We start from the raw sequence: 17,463 nt of genomic DNA, 5'->3' as shown, positions 1-17,463 counted from the left end.
ACTTAAATTAGGTCTACCATTTCTCCCATAAAGGGGGCTCAGGCATCATGCTAGAATTCTACCAGAACCTTACTGATACTTGCATAATAGGTGTGGTTTCTCTGCAACTTGCTAAGGAACTTTCAACCAAACATTAGTGAGGACTGTGAATAAATATTTGGATCTATTTGTATAATTTTGTTTTTTTGTGAATCATAGAACTTCCACAAAAAATTCTGACTTGTACACCAAATTAGTTCATTCATCATCTTCCTCAGTGCTTTGCCAACACTGAAGCACTGCTTCCCCCTCCTGAGATGCTGGACGGTTAGCCAGGATCACCTCGAGGCCAGCTGATAGTCCTTCTCCATAGCCTCACCGAACTCCCCCCAGGCTCAAGTATTTGCCTCTGCAACTGCCAGTTACTTCCTCTGTTAACCACACCATATTTTCTTGCTGTGGCTTACAGAAGTAGCAACAAAATGGGAATATGGACAATGAGGATACATTTTTACCGTGATGATTTTTGGGCGTTCACCTTTCAGGCATTTCACTTCTCTTTCCCTAATAAAAGAAAGATGCTAGATATTGCAGCTTATGTTAATCAGAGCCATAGTTGGGATATGTAAGAACCTCTGCCAGTCTTCTGAGCAAGCAATGTCATTGGTCAGCTGGCCCTTAACCCCAAAAAGCTTCAATAACTAATCACTGCCGTCCAGCTGCCTGCATTCTGTAAGCACTTCGCCAACTTTCTTTCCAGGCACTTCACTTCTAGTTTCATCTGTAATTACCATCAGTCATTATGCAGCTGGGTAAAACTAACATTTGGTCTTGAGATCTTGTCCCTTGCATATTTGGTGTAAATGTTATCTATCCCCTTAGCTCAAATAAATACAGAATCAGAAATAGCTTTATTGGCCAAGATTGGGTGCAAAAACAAGGAATTTGACTTTGGTTTCACATGCTGACAGTGTACAGAAAATAAAAAAAATATATATAAAGGTAGGTTTATTCTATTAAAGGGACATGTAAGACCAAAGCCCCACAGGACACTATGCTTGAGGTTTGAGCAAAATGTAACATCTCGGAAGCCCAGAAGGCACCTGAGGTACCTGAAAATACCTTGTGATGCTAATGAATACTTCGCAAAAAAATAATCAAATTAGTAAAAATAAACCTATCAAAAAACAAACGTTTATTGGGATGGACTTCAGGTTGATAATCTTGTTTTTAACTGTGTATTTAAAACTAAATGAATTTGTGTTGAACAATATTTTGTTGTTTTCGCAGTTCATGCATTCAAATTGTAAAATAGATTTATTTCTTATACACTTTAAGCATAAGGCATAGATATGAATGCCCATTTTTGTATTTACACCCAACTTCAACCTCAAAGGTTGCCACATTCACTGCAGGTCAGAAATTGGAATTAAAATATCTCTTGTTCATCCTTTTGACATACATAAACAGCAGATTCTCTTCATTGACTAAGTAGAAACCTCGAGAACAAAATCTGCTTGTTATACCGATCCAGTACTGTGTGAAATGTTCTCCTGAATTAAAAATACAAACCTCTTTTTTTTTGTCTTTTTAAACAATCATAGACTGAAATATTCTAGCAGTCGTTTTACACAGCTCTGGGACTGTTCTCACTTAAATATTTAAAGAAAAGTTAAATGCTGCACATACTGTAGCTATAACAATGTAAAATATAAGCCACTGAAACAAAACATAGAAAAACAGCAATGCTGCCTTTGCCTGTAAGTTAACAGATGTAAAATGGGAAGGAGAAATAAATACATTGTTTGCTTTTATTATTGTTGTAAATGAGAACTTGTGTCTCAAGGAGACTACCTGTATAAATAAAACTTTAATAAAAAAATAAATAATAATGCCATTCTGTCTGCAGTGCAGATTTGCATTTGTAAGAATATAGACAACAATAAATGCCTAAACATGCTAACAATGTCACCAAGTATGCAGCTGCAAACAAAGTGCTTGATTTCAATGGCAGAACATGCCTACCAACTTGCTGCAAACATGTGACATCACATCAAACTGCATTCAGAGCCAATCTGGGTCACGTCACAGCAGGACGTTTTGAATACTTTGCTTTCCAGAAGTTATTTTTCTGTAACATGAACCTGATGAAACTCTTGCCATTATGCAAGTGCAGAGAGACATACTCTTTACTCTCAAGCCACCAGAAACAAGCTGATAAAGGCAGCCATCTTGCCTTGGGTTAGAGAGCTAAATGAAGGCATGTCTAACCAGTAAGGATTACACTTTCTGCCCTGTAATCACCCATGTAATAAATGTACTACCACCATTTGTTGGGCTAATTAGGCTTTTAATTTGAACACCTGAGCATGGTGAGTAATGCTTAATCTGATGTTATTAAAATATGTATCAGCAGTAGTCCATATAAGGCAAGAGAAATGTAAATACTTATCACTAAATTCGCTGCTTTAAGCAGCAATTTTCCATGTCTAGACTCTGATCCAGTAACAAAACAAAGTCAAGTCAATCCGGTCCCGTTACACAATTTCTTAGGACAGAGTCAGCTGAGACTCCACCGCCTCCTGTGTGAGGGAAAGCTGAACACAGCGGAGCATACTGCTATAACGCTGGTCATTAATTGCAAAGATCTTAGTTTACAGGAGAAACAGTTGTTTTTGTAAGATTAAATATAATTCATAAACAAACACTTAAGGAGCTAAAGTATTGATAAGTCAAATCAAAACAGAGGAAAAGCACGCTAACAATAACCTATCACCTCAGCTAACATCCTCTTGTGCAAAGATCCTGAGTGGAGCAAGATGCGTATTTGCTCAAGATTTTTAGTAGAATTTTTACGAGGTGTTTTAAAGTATGTTTTTAATAATGGTAGGTCGGGGCAGATTCGACTGCTGAAAACTGCCATGCTTCACGCAATTGTTTCTTGTTGCAGACACTGTTTGAACAAATCCCTGCTGGCTTGCCATCCAGTTCATATCCCTGTGTAGTCATATTGCAGCACTATTGTATTATTTTTTTCTTTTGTTTCAATGTTTTTTAACTTGCTTATAAAGACTTATTTCTACCATGTCTTCTCTTCCTAAATAAATCCCACAAATGTTTCATTTTTGTAGATAGAAAAAAAAAAAACACATGTAATCTGCACAACAATGTTTGTATTTACCATTAACCGTTTTAGTGTCTTCATTTAAGTCTTTGTTAGCCTTGAGAAAAAACCCTAAACTCTGTGGGTCTGCTGTTAAGCTGCACCATTCAGCTGTGCCCCAACCACCTAAAAGTAATCTATATAGCATTCACTCCCTCAAGACACTTGGGAAGCTCACTTAAAGACATCAATACTCCAGGAAATGAGACATAGAGCAATGGCTTTCAAAGACTAAGTTAGATGGCTGACTGGGATATCCTTACATCTTATTTAATGTGTTGCTGCTTAATACAGAAGAGTTCATTGAAAGAACAGCTGTGTCACTTGTTAAAATATCAAGTTTCACAGGATTTCCAGATTATAAAAACGGCAACGTCAAAGACTTTGAGCTCATCACTAGAGATGAAATGTAAAAATACCAGTTTAAACATCCAAAAGGCTGCTCAGCAGTCATAACATTTGATTGCTGCCATGCCAAAAAATTTTTTTCATTGATTATTAAGGGTATGAATAATTTTTGATCTGCCATTTTATATAAAAACTACAACAAAAAATTCATTGATTCTTTCAAGTAGATACTTCTCTTACATTTTTTAAAATCTTTTGAGATATGTCTCTCATTTAATATATTTCCAATCACTGATGTAACATGTTCATATTTAATGTCTCTAATAACTTGTTGTTTGTTTATTATTGTGCAATTGTTTATTAATAATGTTTATAATTCGGCAATATCCACCAAAAACATAAATATATTACCGAGATGGTGAAAACAAACATAACATTAATGACAATCCTAAGTTCTGCATAAAGTTGTTTCTGTATATGTTTGAAACAAAACACCAGATCAAATGTTGATGAGTTAAAATCTTGTCTGGATCAGCAGATGTGGTCAGCCTCTTCAATATTCTTATTGATCAATGCAATACACTAAGAAAAAAATCTATATACAAAAATGTTGGATTAAACAAAGGGTTTTTCAATACAGGAATAAGAACATTTTAGTTCTATATTTCAATGAAAAGTACTCTGCGGCAAATCCAGTCTTTCTATAATTTCCCACAAAGGAGAAAGGTTTATGTGTAATAAAAAACTAATGTGGCTGGTTTTAGGTACAATTTATAATTTATGCTCCAGTTCTGACCAGCATTGTTACTATGATGGACACAGTTTCACACACAGACATATGGCAGCAATCCTTTCCAATGGCTGGATCCCTAGAAATGCCTACTTTACATTAGTGAACTGTGAAGTGATCACATAAAACATAGCAGTGTTGAATGGAATGGAAGCAGCTGAAAGCTTACTTTTATACACATAATTAGTCTCTCACTCATTAAGGTTTACCCATGTCACTGTGGTTTAGCTGTCAAAGTGTTTTCCTGAGGGAAGTGCATTTGTGTAGCAGACTTCAGGAACAAGACAATTCAAGGTGCTTTACATAAAAACATAAGAGAAGAATGTAAAAAAACAACATTGCAGTGGCATAATAAGTGAGGTTTTCAAGATTCTGCTGGGACATTAGACCTGTAATACTGGAAATGTTTTTTTTTCATCAAGTCTATCTTATCAAAGTCTGTTTTCTGCTTAAAACCATGGATAGTCGAAATGTGATTCCAGACAAGTCATCCGTATATGAGACTCCCTTTTAGTTTTAAAGAGGTGTACCTCCTAAAATCCTCTCTGTGTCAGAAAGGTGTGTTAAAAAATACCTATTTCCTTAAAAAATGTATTTAATTTTCAGGCTTATTATTATTTGTAGGTTTTTGGGATTTGAAATATGTTTTTCATACATGTCAGCCAAATGCATCTTTTCTGAACTGAAGGAAAGAGGACTGAAGGAATTTTGTTATAAGTTACATATTGTAAATGATCATCAGTTTTAATGTGGGTGAATGCTGCAATACATTAGCTGTGCTTAGCAAAGCAACATTTGAGTTGTATTTTCTTCTGACAAAATGTCAGTCACAAATCCTATTAAATGTCTTCAATTTTCATACAACACAGAATTTGCCATTAAAAAACTGTCAGTCTTGTTCTCAACAATGCTTCAATTAACTCAAATTTCTGCTACAATGTTCCAACACCCTTTCTTGACTTTGTTTACAGCTGTAGATATCTAGGAGCAATTGAAGAGGATTAATTCCTGTGGTGAATATTCAGATAGCTTCTCTGCCGCTCCGCTGGAAGGTAACACTGTCAATCAGACATGGGCTCCTTAGTCGCTGCTGTCATACCTCCTTACTGCACTGGCAACTAAGAAAGACAAATGTACTAGGAATACAAATCAGCTGAATTTAGAATGACAGAAGAAGGATTTGACAATAGCTCAACAAATCAGTGATAAAATTATGAAATATTACTAATGATAAATAGCATGCCATCTATCAGGTTCTAGTTTTTAGCTAAAAGTGATGCAATGTGAAAACATTGGGAAGCAAAGGTTTAGCTGGCCTGCTGCAATCTAATGAATGGATGTCTCTTTTTGTAGATGGATGACACAGTGTCAATAGAAATAAGTCTCAATGAGTCATTTTAGGCATTTCATGTCAAACTGCACTATCTATAAATTTACTGCACCTCCCATAAATGACTGATATGTCATCACTACCTCTAAATATTGTCTTCATGTGGCTCCACTTTCTTATGACTTCCGCCTGTCTTACTTACTTTCTATTTATGTCTTTTCCAACAAGCTGCATAGTTCTGTTACAGTCTTAACCCTCCTGTTTTCTGTATACACCCTGTGTCCTCCGGGTCAAAATGACCCGTCTTTACTAAACCCCCAATATAAGCAGCTTAATTGAATTTTAAACACCAAATTTCATCTTGCATATTGTCATTGAGCTCAAAATGTGTGAATACTTGAGTGTTCCCTCTTCACTTGAATTTCTATAGCTTAAGAAAAGAAAAAAATGTGCAAAAAGGAGTTTTGAATACATTCTTATTCATCCCAATGACTCAGTTTCATTTTTTTTCTCCAGTGAATAATTTAAGGCAATGTACAATACAAAAATATGAAAAATAACATAACCCATTCAACTAATTAGCACATGTAGGGCAGTATACAAGTGCACAGCCCTGGCAGATATATTTCTTACACTTGCAGCACACAGTATGTGTTTTACAGTCCTTTTGAGGGCAGAACTGATATCTCTTCCTCTTACTTGCCCTAGGTGGGGAAGTGACTGTGGTAGATGGATCCTCAAGTTGATCAGGAGCTCCTGCACTCTGAATAGCTTTCACAACTGCTGCTGAGGGTTCTGTGTGGGGGACATGCTTCCTTCTTTCAATGAGTGGAGTTACAAGTGCCTTTCCTAGCTGCTCCAGGAACAACCTCCTCTTGTTCTGCATATGAGACATCCAGGTTGGGTTGATCTCTCTCCAAATCACAAAGGTATTGTAGGAGGAAACATCAATAATGTTGTGGAAGATGACCAGGGGCCAGCGGGCAGTCATTCTTTGCAGCTATATGTTCCAATCACCTTATCCAGGTTGTCCACACCTCCTTTGTTGCGGTTGTAGTCTAGGATGATGATTGGCTTCCTGTCCTCACGATCGCTAATGTCTGTTTGCAGTGTGCTCAGAAGAACTACATTCTTGTTTTTCTTTGGGAGGTAGGAAACTAGAGTGGTGTTGGGCATGAAGGCAAACTTTGAGGAGAAGACCTCTCTCTCCTTTGATGCAAGCAGTGCAGGTGGAAGCTCAGGCTTATTCTTTCGAACTGTACCAACCATGGTGATCTTCCTCTTCAGGAGCTGCTGTCCGAGTTCATAAGAGGTGAAGAAATTGTCACATGTCACATTGTGACCCCTCAGTCCCTCTGTCACATCAAGCACAACTCACATCCCCTGGTTCTTCTCTGGGCATCCACTGGTCGGCTTCCCAGTATAGACTGCATTTTCCAAGCATAGCTTGATTTGGCATCACAAGCCACCCATGACTTGATCCCATATTTTGCTGGCTTGATGGGCATACACTGCCGGAAAGGACAACGACCTTTGGACAAAAGACAATAGCATCATTGATTAGTATCAGTGTCACAGAAAACAGTCAAAGAAATCAATAGTGAAAATCACTTTTATTACAAATATGAAAACAGATTACCTCTAAATGGAACCAGTTGTTCATCCACTGTTACGTCAGGCCCTGGTTTGTAGCGGTAGGGTAGCCGCTTGTCCCATACCTCTCTTATGGCTGCAAGTTTGTCTGTCACACGTCTTGCTGGTCTTGACTCACGGTCATCAAATCGTAGCACTCTTGAGTAGGTGTGAAAGACTTTGAGTGGCATTGTGGCTCAGAAAATTGGCCTTCCACTCTCAGCATCCCATAGACTAGCTGCAGCCTCACCTCGGGACCTGTGTACACCTGCTAAGATTAGCAGCCCTAAGTAGGACTGCAGGTCAATCTCATCCATCTTTTTCCAGGTGTCTCCATATTTGCGAAAACCCTCCAGATTTGTCATACCCAGGATTATTTTTTCTATTGCTGGTGTGATAAACAGGTAGAATGTAGAGACAATAGCATGGGCATGAGAATCGGCATACTTCGTGAGTCCTGGGGTCATCTTTATGATGTTTTGTTCTGCATGCCTGCCGTGTTGGTCATATGCTGCTGAGGACCATGTTATTTTGCCATTTTTTGAAAGGAAAGTCTCTCTTTCAGCTTCAGGGTTTTCTTCTTCTTCTGAAGATGATTCATCATGCTCTGGGTTGTATTCCTCCCCATCTTCTTCTTCGGATACATCCTCCATTTCCTCTTCTGAATCAGAGTTGTCTTGCTGGACATCTGAGAAAATCAGCTCTACAGCGTCTTCAGCAGTACAACGCACACTCATGGCTTCAGCACAGGCAGAATTCAGGGTCAGGTTATCTGCACCACCTTTATAACCTCTGGAAATAAACAGGTGGTATTCTGAAGCCTGCGAGAACACCACCTGATTTGCCTTGTTTACTTCTGCTACTGATTGATGTGAGACACATCTAAAACATTGTAACATTCTGTGGTTTGTAAATAACTCTGTGACCTTGATTTCAACTCTATTTGTCTCACGGGTCATTTTGACCCGAAGACCACCTTTGTACCTTTTTTTGTACAGCTTTTATGGAAATGTGAATCAAAGGAACATTTCACTTTTTCTATTGTTGGGGCCAATCTAGGAAAAGTCATAAAATTTCAAGTTAAAAAAAACAGCATTTAGTGGATTTTGGCGAGGGGGGGGGGGGGGGGGGGGGGGGGGGGTTAACACAGTGGTGGGTCATTTTGACTTGAGGACAACATGAGGGTGTACACAAAGGAGCACTGGGTACACATCTAACATTTGATGTGAAGAATAAGCAATCATCTGCCATAGCTGTTGAAATATCGACAGGACTGAAAAACCCTTCTCTTACTTGAACTTTCAAATTTTGTGTTAGAAAAAGTCTTCATATAGAAAGATAAAACCAAGACCGTCTTTGTCATACCTGCTTGTGTTTTTGTTATATTACCTGGTCTGGTCCTTTGTTTTCTGTCTCCCTGCACCCCAACCCCACACCTGTTCTGTGTTTTTCCCTGATTGTCTTGTCACATTTGTCAATGGTTCCCCCTGCTGTTCAGTTTTTGTATTTAAGCCCGTTTTGTTTCCTTTGTTCCCTGCTGGTTCCTTATGTTGTATGTTATGTGTTGTTTGTGTCTGTGTGCACGCCTGGTACCCTGTCCGAGTCCAGCCATAAGCAATAAAGTGTTGTCTTACCTGCAAACTTCGAGCCTTAGGAGTTCTTCCACGGTTCAACAGAAACCCACATTATGACAGTCTTGCTTTAAAGCAACAATGCTAACAACCATTTCATTATTGATGCTGCCACCACCATGTATCCTTGTAGGAATGATTGTGATGAGGAATCAGTTTTCCGATACACACAGAACATTTTGCATGTAAGCCAAAAAGTTTAATTTTATTATCTTTACCAGAGCACCTTCTTCCACGTTTGCTGTAACTTTAACTGCAAACCCGATTTCTTATGGCTTTATTGTTGCTACTATTTCCATTGAACAGTTTCTCCCACCTAAGCTATGGAACTCTGCAACTCATCCAGAGTCACCATGGTCCTCTTGGCTGTTGATTTATGCTCTTCCTGTGTATCCTGTCAGTTTAGGTCGCTGGCCATGTCTTGACAGGTTTGCAGTGATGACATACTTTTTTCCTTTCTAGATTCTAAGTTAAAGATTATTTGGTGAAATGTTCAAAGTTTGGGATGTTGTTAAATAACCTAATCCTGCTTTAAAGTTCTCCACAACCTTCTCCCTTACCTGTCTACTGTGTTCCTTGGTCTTCATGATACTGTTTGTTCTCTAATGTTCTCTGACAAACCTCCCAAGCCAGAAACAGAACAGCTGCATTTATTCTAAGATTAAATTACAGACACATGGTATGTAATTATTGACTGTGAGACTACTGAAGGCAGTTGTTTCAACTGGATTTTATTTAGGTGTGTCAGAGTAAAAGGCCAAAACACAAATTCATGCTCAAATGATATAAAGGATATTTTGAAAGCCATGCATGTTTTTTGTGAAACAATGCAGTTATACATGACTTTGTGTCATCACAAAGAACTCAAATAATTTTGAGGTTGTAATGCAACAAAATGTGGAAAACCTAAAGGGATATAAATATTTTTGAAAGGCTCTATGTATAGATGAAAATAAACTTTTATTGTTATAGCTTTTTTTTTTAAATACCTCATGAAGTTGATCATCTTGATTAAAATATTTTGGAGCCTAAAAACTTCCTTATTTGCATGCTCCCTTTCTGACATTTCTCAGACATTCACCCTCACAGTGCTTCAAAAGCTTTTGCCACCCATGCCTTTATCTGCTTCACAGCTGAGTGGTAATATAAGGTTTTCCACAATTCTAGTTTTGTGTTGATCTACATAATTCCTGATGGATCCTTTCATGCTCTGCCACCTCCTCACCTCTTAGGATGATGGTGCTGACTGTGAGTTCTCTCGAGGAGCCTCTGATGCGGCAGCCTTTGCTCTACAGCTACTGTTGGGCCCCTGGCAGGAGTTTGGTTGGAAAGTGATGATGATGTGTTTATAGAGGGAAAGACATTCTAACACATATTGCAGCTCACATGGAAGGTTTTGAAGCAGGTGGCATCAAACAGATTCGGATGGTGTTTTGAAAGCCATCAAAACATCTTATCGGTAGAATCATTTTCTCTTCTGTGTTGTATTTGGCTGCTAAATGGTACATTTTACAAACCAGAGCAAAGCATAACAGTCACTTTGATCTTCTAATGAATCTTTGACAATCCTTGTGATGTCTTGTATTGTCTCACCATTAGGTGTGCTATAAATCTACTTAAAAAATTTGTTTTCAATCAGGATTATTACACCGGGCAGGTCTGCTGGTGCTTCACTGATGTGAAGCTAAAAAAGTGAAGGTGCCTCATGGAGCAATGGCTGAAAATAAAAGGAAAAGGGTGTTGAGGGGGGGGACAAGCACCTTTTACATGGGCCAAGGATGATGCAGACTTACAGCCAGCTTTCACTCAAATTTGATATACAGGTCCTTTTCCATTTTCCATAATGTCATGATGAAAATGTAACATTCATATATTTTAGATTCATTGCACACTAACTGAAATATTTCAGGTCTTTTATTGTCTTAATACAGATGATTTTGGCATACAGCTCATGAAAACCCAAAATTCCTATCTCACAAAATTAGCATATTTCATCCGACCAATAAAAGAAGTGTTTTTGATACAAAAAACGTCAACCTTCAAATAATCATGTACAGTTATGCACTCAATACTTGGTCGGGAATCCTTTTGCAGAAATGACTGCTTCAATGCAGCGTGGCATGGAGGCAATCAGCCTGTGGCACTGCTGAGGTCTTATGGAGGCCCAGGATGCTTCGATAGCGGCCTTTAGCTCATCCAGAGTGTTGGGTCTTGAGTCTCTCAACGTTCTCTTCACAATGGGGTGGGGAGTGGTGGCCTAGTGGTTAGAACAGGAGGTTTGCGTTCCAGAGGGGACACAAGGTGCCAGGTTTGTATCCCACTGATTGCCACTCTGGGTCCCTGAGCAAGACCCTTAGCCCCAGAATGCTCCCCGTTGTAAAGTACATGTGCAATGACCAATAAAGATGATTATTATTAATATCCCACAGATTCTCTATGGGGTTCAGGTCAGGAGAGTTGGCAGGCCAATTGAGCACAGTGATACCATGGTCAGTAAACCATTTACCAGTGGTTTTGGCACTGTGAGCAGGTGCCAGTTCGTGCTGAAAAATGAAATCTTCATCTCCATAAAGCTTTTCAGCAGATGGAAGCATGAAGTGCTCCAAAATCTCCTGATAGCTAGCTGCATTGACCCTGCCCTTGATAAAACACAGTGGACCAACACCAGCAGCTGACACGGCACCCCAGACCATCACTGACTGTGGGTACTTGACACTGGACTTCTGGCATTTTGGCATTTCCTTCTCCCCAGTCTTCCTCCAGACTCTGGCACCTTGATTTCCGAATGACATGCAGAATTTGCTTTCATCCGAAAAAAGTACTTTGGACCACTGAGCAACAGTCCAGTGCTGCTTCTCTGTAGCCCAGGTCAGGCGCTTCTGCCGCTGTTTCTGGTTCAAAAGTGGCTTGACCTGGGGAATGCGGCACCTGTAGCCTATTTCCTGCACACGCCTGTGCACGGTGGCTCTGGATGTTTCTACTCCAGACTCAGTCCACTGCTTCCGCAGGTCCCCCAAGGTCTGGAATCGGCCCTTCTCCACAATCTTCTTCAGGGTCCGGTCACCTCTTCTCGTTGTGCAGCGTTTTTTGCCACACTTTTTCCTTCCCACAGACTTCCCACTGAGGTGCCTTGATACAGCACTCTGGGAACAGCCTATTCGTTCAGAAATGTCTTTCTGTGTCTTATCCTCTTGCTTGAGGGTGTCAATAGTGGCCTTCTGGACAGCAGTCAGATGAACCAGGCTGGGAGTTTTAAAGGCCTCAGGAATCTATTCCAGGTGTTTAGAGTTAACTCATTGATTCAGATAATTAGGTTCATAGCTCGTTTAGAGACCCTTTTAATGATTTGCTAATTTTGTGAGATAGGAATTTTGGGTTTTCATGAGCTGTATGCCAAAATCATCTGTATTAAGACAATAAAAGACCTGAAATATTTAAGTTATTGTGCAATGAATCTAAAATATATGAATGTTAAATTTTCATCATGACATTATGGAAAATAATGAACTTTATCACAATATGCTAATATTTTGAGAAGGACCTGTACTACTTCTTCTAAGCCTACCTAAGTGGTTTTACTGACTCAGACCAATCAAACTTTTAAACTTTTCGAGGCATAAATCTTTGCATATTTATCTTGAATCCAGATATTATATCCAAATAAATAAAAAATAAAAATAAATGACAATTTCAAATATATAAAATTAAAAACGAACAATAATGTATTTATTTGCAGAACCAACAAACGTTTATGACATAATTATACCAAAAAAATATTAATTTCATTGTATTTATTACTGTATCGCATTTAATAGTTTTTTATTTTGCACACAGACATAGTTAATTTGATCATTTTGTTTTTTCGTTCACTGAAAGGGGTGGAAACAATTTGGCTCCATAACTCCCAGCCACCCTCTCCCCAGACACCTCCTCCAGTTCCTCTGGTCCCCAAACCAGACCCCCTCCGGCCCTTGGCTGCGCCTAGAAATCCTTTCAATAAAAGTTATGAACAGGACCGGTGACAAAGGGCAACCCTGCCAGAGTCCAACATGCACCGGGAAAAGGGCCGATTTAGTGCCGGCAATGCGGACCAAACTCCTGCTCCGCTTGTAGAGATCGGATGGCCCCTGATAAAGGGACCCCGGACTCCATACTCCTGGAGCACCCCCACAGGGCATCACAAGGGACACAGTCGAATGCTTTCTCCAGGTCCACAAAACACATGTGGACCGGTTTGGCAACTCCCATGAACCCTCGAGTACCCTGTGGAGGGTATAGAGCTGGTCCAGTGTTCCACGGCTGGGACGAAAACCACACTGCTCCCCCTGAAGCTGAGGTTCGACTATTGGCAGTACTCTCCTCTCCAATACCCTGGCGTAGGCCTTACCAGGGAGGCTGAGGAGTGTGATCCCCCTGTAGTTGGAACACACCCTCCCGTCACCCTTCTGGTGAAGGGGAACCACCACCCCAGTCTGCCAGTCCAGAGGCACTGTCTCCGACCACCACACAATGTTGAAAAGGCGTGTCAACCATGATAGCCCCACAACATCCAGAGACTTGAGGTACTCAGGGCGGATCTCATCCACCCCCGAAGCCCTGCCACCGCGGAGCTTTTTAACCACCTCGGTGACTTCAGCCTGGGTAATGAAAGAGTCCAACCCCGAGTCCCCAGCCTCTGTTTCCACCAGGGAATGCGTGATGGCAGGATTGAGAAGATCCCCGAAGTACTTTTTCCACCGCCCGATAATGTCCTCAGTTGAGGTCAGCAGCCTCCCACCCCACTGTAAACAGTGTTGGCGAAGCACTGCTTCCCCCTCCTGAGGCAGCGGACTGTTTGCCAGAATCGCTTCGAGGCCAACAGGTAGTCCTTCTCCATGGCCTCACCGAACTCCTACCAGGCCTGGGTTTTTGCCTCTTCCACCGCCTGGGCCGCAGCACGCTTGGCCTCACGGTACCCGTCAGCCACCTCAGGAGACCCACAAGCCAACCACAGCAGACAGGTCTCCTTCTTCAGCTTGACAGCGTCCCTTACTGCTGGTGTCCACCACGGGGTTCGGGGATTGCCGCCACGGCAGGCACCGCAGACCTTACGGGCAGCATCATCGACAATAGATGCGGAGAACATGGTCCACTCGGACTCTATGTCTCCAACATCCCCCAGAATCTGGTCAAAGCTCTCCCGGAGGTGAGAGTTGATACTAGTGTGCTGTGTCCCACAAGGTATCAGCCAACATTGCTATATTTATTCTATGGCTCAGAAATGTTTAGATTAGTAAAGAATATAAAATGTAGTGCCCCATATTTAGATGTCTGAAGGCCTTAAAATAGTAACAGAACTGCAGCATATCACAGCCTCAGTAGGTCCTTATCATATCGTTTTACTGTGCGGAGTTAGCAAAAACTTTCAAAATAAGGGATATTTATTTATCTTCATCACATCCTGTCATAATAAAAAAAGTAGCACTCACAAAAAACAGCATGTCCTGGTGGCCTAGTTTAAAAAGCCACCCACGTATCACGTATTCACCAGCTATCAGTGCACCTGCAGGTGTGTTTGAGTGTATATTTATACTTCTACAGAGAATTGTACAAACTGCAAAGGTACAAGATTTTTTCCCTTTGTGTTTTTTCCCTTTCCTTAGAGGCCAAATTACTTCTGCTTTCAAAACACACACAGATAAACAAGAAGGGGATTAGAAAAGAGGAAAGTTAGATGTTGGTAGCTTATTTTATATAAAACACAGTTGTTTTACATTTGGTGTCTAGCATGCTTTGTCATTATTACAGCCAAGATCGCAGGAATCTTTAATTCAATTCAGTTTTTATGTATATAGCGCCAATTCACAACACATGTTGTCTCAAGTGCCTTGAGACAACGTGTTGATTTGATGGATTTGATTGATGACTAAAGCCTGCCAAAGTCATGCATGAAATCCAACTTCATTTCTAATGGGGCTATTTTTTTATTTCTGTTAAAAGAGGCAAGAATGATCAACTTACGACTCACACATGAAGTCAAAGAACACTTCCGCTTCTTTCAAGGAGGATGGATAGACGGCTTCACATGCAGAGTTCCGCTGAAAGACAGGAAGCATAGAAATCACAAAGGGCCTATGTTGCTTCATAATACAAGCGTATTAAAAGCCTTGAAGGAATCTTAATGTCAGTAATTATTTTGTTGTCTTTACAAAACAACCAAAAGGTTAATTTCTTCACAGTTCGAAACAAAAATATTCACAACAACCTTACGTGAAAAGACATGTCTGGATGTGGTTGACTAAAACTAATGAGTCATAAAAATGTTTATTGAAATACCTTTTACTTATTTTGACAACAAAGTTTAAATGAACTTTAAAGTTTTTTTAGTGTTCAACTGTCACGGTTCTGTCACGGTTTATTTGGAATTGGACCTCAGAATGCAGATGAGCAGGCAGCGTGATGGTAAGTGCAACAGATTTAATAACAAAAAAACTCACTCACTACAGGAGGCAGGAACAAAACAAACGGGCAGGCAAGACAGGCATAGCATGATCAAAAAATAAGACTTGAGCATGAAAACAAGACATGAGAATGAAAGCTAGACATGAGCATGAGAGTGAAAGATGTTTCCGCGATGACTAACTGCACAGGTGTGTATAAATGGAGCATGGTACAGGTGGAGCAAGGAGACAGATTAACTTGGACAGGTGAACCGAATTAACTTAATTGACAGAGAACACAACGTGAGAGGAGCAAAACATGGCTTGAACAGAACGCAAATCCAAGGAAACAAACTAACAGAAATATAACTAGAAAAACATGAAACAAAAGCATAAACAGGAAAATAACAAAAGAACGAGTCAAAACCTTAACTGTGAAAAACATAAGAAAAAACCCGAAACCAAAAACCAAACAACCCTACATCATGACATCAACTTCCAGTTTTAGTGCTTTGTGGGACATATTTTAGCCTGTATAACTTATAACCAACAATTGTTTTCTGTAATTTCTGACAAGACTCTTATTCCTCAGAGTCAGAATGTTTATCTGTCTGTTCTTGACATACAAATTCTGAGTCTCAGTGATGTTTGCTGGGTTCTGTGCTGTTACTGCCTACTTAAATTCCACCAAAGATTTTCTGTCAGATTTAAATGTGGTGACTGTAAAGGCCACACTGGGACATGCCCTGAAATTTTTCTCAGCCAAGCTTTGGTTGACCTGGGGATGTGCCTGAGGTCACCATCTTGCTCTTCTTGTAATCCCCAATGTTTAATTTATCAACAGAGGGCGTCACATTCCTCTAAAAGGACCTGATATTTCTGAGAGTTAATGATACCAGAAACACAAAGATTGCATAAAAAATAAGCCCCACCTGCTTATAAGCCTGGCCTTTTACCCACCAGACATACCATTTGTCCAAATATCCAAACACTTCTTGTTTGGTCCCATCAGTCCATAGAGCTGCGAATAAAGTTTTAGAGTCGATCCATCGGTTACCCGTTTATTCAGTCTATATCTTGTAATTGCCACTGGAGCACTCATACCAGCCTTTATCCGATCATTCTGTAGGTGTCTTGCAGACACATAGCGTTTTCACTTAGATGTCCTAACAAGGTTACTAAGAGCCCTTGATGAAATTTTCTTTTACTGCCAGGCAGATTTTCTGCAGTTCCATATATTCCGACTTCCCTATAATTCTCCCAGTGGTGTATTCTGTTTGATTTTTGTAAATCTTTTTATATCCAAGACCATCAGGTGTGTTGAAATAATGTCCTTTCTCTGTTTTTATTGAAGCTCATTTGGCTTTCTCATGATTACAGCTCACCTTAAATACACTCATTAGCCACTTTATTAGGTACACCTGTCCAACTGCTCGTTAACGCAAATTTCTAATCAGCCAATCACATGGCAGCAACTCAATGCATTTAGGCATGTAGACATGGTCAAGACGATCTGCTGCAGTTCAAACTGAGCATCAGAATGGGGAAGAAAGGTGATTTAAGTGACTTTGAACGTGGTATGGTTGTTGGTGCCAGACGGGCTGGTCTGAGTATTTTAGAAACTGCTGATCTACTGGGATTTTCACGCACTACCATCTCTACAGTTTACAGAGAATGGTCCAAAAAAGAGAAAATATCCAGTATTTCAGGTCTTTTATTGTCTTAATACGGATGATTGTGGCATACAGCTCATAAAAACCCAAAATTCCTATCTCACAAAATTAGCATATTTCATCCGACCAATAAAAGAAAAGTGTTTTTAATACAAAAAACGTCAACCTTCAAATAATCATGTACAGTTATGCACTCAATACTTGGTCGGGAATCCTTTTGCAGAAATGACTGCTTCAATGCGGCGTGGCATGGAGGCAATCAGCCTGTGGCACTGCTGAGGTCTTATGGAGGCCCAGGATGCTTCGATAGCAGCCTTTAGCTCATCCAGAGTGTTGGGTCTTGAGTCTCTCAACGTTCTCTTCACAATATCCCACAGATTCTCTATGGGGTTCAGGTCAGGAGAGTTGGCAGGCCAATTGAGCACAGTGATACCATGGTCAGTAAACCATTTACCAGTGGTTTTGGCACTGTGAGCAGGTGCCAGGTCGTGCTGAAAA

General features: G+C 40.1%; 1 protein-coding gene and 1 pseudogene across 5 annotated transcripts in view; both read right to left on the bottom strand.

Annotated features, from left to right (window-relative positions):
• The window catches only part of lingo2 (leucine rich repeat and Ig domain containing 2), a 283,442-nt gene that overhangs the window by 215,192 nt on the left and 50,787 nt on the right, over positions 1-17,463 (bottom strand). For 3 of the 5 annotated variants that reach the window (XM_047354486.1, XM_047354483.1, XM_047354487.1), the window contains exon 2: positions 14,874-14,950. The gene's annotated coding sequence lies outside the window, so the exon portion shown is untranslated. The remainder of the gene's footprint in view (positions 1-14,873; positions 14,951-17,463) is intronic. The other 2 variants (XM_047354485.1, XM_047354488.1) reach the window with 1 other exon arrangement.
• LOC124860095 lies at positions 5,361-7,979 on the bottom strand (annotated as a pseudogene).

This window comes from Girardinichthys multiradiatus, chromosome 23, assembly GCF_021462225.1.
Source record: "Girardinichthys multiradiatus isolate DD_20200921_A chromosome 23, DD_fGirMul_XY1, whole genome shotgun sequence".
NCBI lineage: Eukaryota > Metazoa > Chordata > Actinopteri > Cyprinodontiformes > Goodeidae > Girardinichthys > Girardinichthys multiradiatus.
Note: the sequence above shows the minus strand (reverse complement) of the source record. Positions and strands in the feature narration are given on the sequence as shown.